A 4,236-nucleotide genomic window follows, 5' to 3' on the forward strand; every position below is an offset into this window, starting at 1 on the left:
ATGGGGAACGGTTAGAAAGAGTTTGTTTGGAGCACTTATTGAGGTATTCTTGCATCCTGGCACAAAACACCACTTATTTTGTGATCCAAACATGTCACTATTTTCCATTATGCAAGATAATAATAATCAATGAAATAATGAAAATCACAATAACTTAAATAATAAAACAAAGCTGCGAAAACAACAAAATAAACATGAGACACTTTGTTGATATGACCTGCTACGTCACAGTCGGGATAGGCAACCGACGATACGCATTCGGCGTTTTTGGCGAAAAATGTCTGATTTGAATTTAAATTCGCTTTAAAATTATTATGGAGACTTTTTTTGCAAAAAAATATATCAGTGTAATGTTTGCCATACTTAACTACTTTTTATATCAACATTAAAAAAAATTGAAAACACCCTATTGTCTATGTAACACTCAGATCGCTTTAGATAAATCCTTATTGATCCTTAAGATATTGAACCTCGTAGGGGTTTGATATTTTTTCTGGTACTTTTTTAAATATATGCATTCTACTATCATTTCAGTGATTACCTGAAATATCTAGAAACATGTTTTACTAATTATTTTTTAAAAGTTAAGCGGTTTTAAATCAAAAACATTAAGCACATTAATATTAGGTGTTAATTAGCATTGGAATCTAAAACTTTTTGAAGCAACAATTTCAAATTTTCAATATATTTGGACAACACGACCCGAAAAATCGTCCGAAATCCCGATTTTTTTCAGCTTAGTAAATATCAGTAAATATGCATGGGTCTACTCAACTGCACGATCTTTACAAATTTGCATCTTCCAAACGGAAGGCAGTAGAAAATTTATTGTTTTACCATGTTTAGCAGAAAAAGGTTCTGAAAAAATTCATTCATAAACTAAGCTCTAAAGCTTCTGAAAGTTTTATTATAATAGCTCAAAAGTCTCACTTTTGTCAACTTAGTTAATATCAGTTCAGCAGTGGATATGGCAAATTCACTGCACTTTCTCTTTTAAACATTTGCATCTTCCGAACTAAAGTAAGTAGGAATAGGAAGTTTTCACCAAATTAGGAATAGACTTCGCTCTAAAGCGGATGAGAGTTTAACAAAAGTAGTTCAAAATCCTGCTTTTTGCCAGTTTAATAAATATCAGTCCAGTAAAACTATTGTTTAAATATCTTTTTAAAAATTCGCATCTTTCAAACAAAAGACAGCACTAAATTAATTCTTTACCATGTTTAACAGAGACGTGACTCGAAACATTCTGAAAATTTCATTAAAATTATGCAAAAGTCTCACTTTTACCAACTTAGTTAATAGCAGTCTAGTAATGAATGTGTCAACTTAACGGCACTTTCTGAATTAAAAATTCGCATCTTCTAAACAAAAAGGGCAGAAAATTGAATTTTTCACATCTTTGCAGAACACTTGGCTCTCAATACGTGGAGAGTTTGATAAAAATTGTCGTCAATTCTGAATTTTGTCAACTTAGTAAACATCAGTTCAGTAATGGACGTCTACTCGACTCTGCGCTGTCCTTCGCATCTTCCAAAGGAACACCAGTAAAAAATTTAGTTTTATTAGCATATTCTTGGCTTTAAAGACTTGATGAGTTTGATTAAAATCGCCCGAAATTTCCAGTTTGGTCAGCTTAGTGAATATTAAGCCAGTAATAGATGTGTTCCATTAAAATGCTCTCGCCTTTAAAAATTCGGATCCTCCAAACCAGCGCAAGTAGAAGGTTCAAATTTTCAAAAAATTTGGGGAATACCAGACTCTAGAGACGCTGAAAGTTTTATAAAATTGGTTCAGAATCTTGATTTTTGCCAGCTTGGTATATATGAGTAAATGCGGTTTTGTCTACTCAACTGCGAGATCACCTTTAAAAAATTGCATCTTTTAAACCAAAGAAAGGCAACAGCAAATTGATTGTTTTACCGTTTTTAGAAAAAGGTTCCGAAAAAATTCATCCATAAACTAAGCTCTAAAGCTTCTGAAAGTTTCATAATAATCGCTCAAAAGTTTCACTTTCGTCAGTGTAGTTAATTTCAGTTCAGTAATGGATATTTCAAATTAACTACACTTTCTCCTTTAAAAATGAGTATGTTCGAAACTGAAGCCACTAGGATTTGGAAATTTTCACCATGTTGAGAACAGGCTTGGATCTAGAGACGACGAGAGTTTTCTTCCAAACCCTTCTTTTTGCCAGTGTATTAATAATATAAATACAGTGTTTACCCAACTGCGCTATCTACTTTAAAAATTCGCATCTTCCAAACGAAAGGCAGCACTAAATGAGTTTTTCATTTTTTAGTCGTGATCAGCAGAGATTTGACTTCAAAGATTGTGAAGGTTTCATTAAAATTATCCGAAGGTCTCACTTTAACCAGCTTAGTTAATTTTTAATAGCAGTCTAGTAATGCATGTTTCGATTTAACTGCATTTTCTACTTAAAAAATTCGCATCTTCCAAGCTAAAAAGAGCAGCAAATTGCACGTTTTCACATATTTGCAAACCACATGGCTCTAAATACGTGGAGAGTTTGATAAAAATTGTCGGGAATCCTGACTTTTGCCAACTTAGCAAACATCCTTTCAGTAATGGATGTCTACTCAACTCCGCGCTGTCCTATAAAAAAATCGCATCTTCCAAAGGAAAACTAGCAGAAAATTTTGTATTTTTTTCATATTTAGCAGATACTTGGTTCTAAAGACTTGGTGAGCTCGATTAAAATCACGCTAAATTCCCACTCGGCCAGCTTAGTTAATATTAGGCTGGTAATGGATGTGTTCCAATAAAAATGCCATTTCCTTTAAAAAATCGCATCTTCCAAACCAAAGCAAACAGCAGGTTGAAATTATCAACATATTTGTAGAATACTAGTCTCTAAAGACGATGAGAGTTTTATAAAATTGGTTCAGAATCTTGATTTTTGCAAGCTTAGTATGCATATGTATATGAGTAAATATGGATTTGTCTACTCAACTGCGAGATCCCATTTAAAAATTTGCATCTTCCAAGAAAAAGGCAGCAGCAAATTGATTATTTTACAGTGTTGAGCAGACACCAACCTCTAAAGCTTCTGAAAGTTTCATTATAATTGCTCAAAAGTCTTACCTACTAACTTAGATAAAAAACTCAAAAATCAGTTAAGTAATGGATATGTCAAATAAGTTGCACTCCCACCTTTAAAAACTTGCATCTTGCAAACTAAAGCAACTAGAATTTGTAAATTTTCACCATATTGAGAACAGGCTTGCTTCTAAAGATGACGATAGTTTCATGAAAAAGTTCACATCTTCTAAACTAAAACGAGTAGAAAATTGCAATTTTTCGTATATTTGCCAAATAGTTGGCTCTAAGTACGCTGATAGTTTAATAAACATTTTCGGAAATGCTGATTTTTGCCAACTGCGTACACATCAGTCCAGTAATGGACGTCTACTCAACCCTGCTCTCTTCTTTAAAACTTCGCATCTTCCAAAGACAAGTAGCAGAAAGTTTAGCTTTCCCATATTTTGCAGATACGTGGCTCTAAAGACTTGGAGAGTTTGTATAAAATCTTTCGAATTTTTCACTTTGGTCAGCTTAGTTAATATTAGTCCAGTACCTAATGGATCTGTTTCGTTAAAAAAGCTCTCTTGAAAAATTCGCAGCTTCCAAACCAAAGCAAGTAGCAGGTGGAAATTTTCAATATGTTTGTAGAATTCTAGACGCTACAGACGCGGCGAGATCTATAAAATTGGTTGAAAATCTTGATTTTTGCCAGCTTGGTAAAAATCAGTCCATAAATGGATGTGTTTACTAAACTACGCTCTCTCTTAAAAATTAGCATCTTCCAAACTACACATTGAATTTTTGAGCATGTTTAGCGGGCATTTGACTCTGAAAGTTTCACAGTAACAGTAGTTTTTCATTAAAATTTGCACTTTTACGAGATTAGTTCATATCAGTTCAGTAATGAAAATGCCAACTCAACTGTGCTTTCTCTTTTAAAAATTGGTATCTTCCAAACTAGAACAAGAAGCAGCTTGACATTTTCGCTATATTTTGAATTGCGCAAATAAGGATAAATTATTTCTTTTAAAGATCCCTTATAAAATAGTATAAATTGGGACAATAGCTTCTTCTTACCGCTCAAATTCAAAGCATATTCTCCTTTGCTCGGTTGGATTATCTGTTTTATCCTCAGAGAAAAATGGTTTCATCTATCACTTTTTTTACTCTCTTGCTCTTTACTTTCTCGCCACTTTT

Source organism: Dendroctonus ponderosae, unplaced genomic scaffold (genome assembly GCF_020466585.1).
Source record: "Dendroctonus ponderosae isolate FM_Combo_2020 unplaced genomic scaffold, Dpon_F_20191213v2 Dpon_F_20191213_9, whole genome shotgun sequence".
NCBI classification, from domain to species: domain Eukaryota; kingdom Metazoa; phylum Arthropoda; class Insecta; order Coleoptera; family Curculionidae; genus Dendroctonus; species Dendroctonus ponderosae.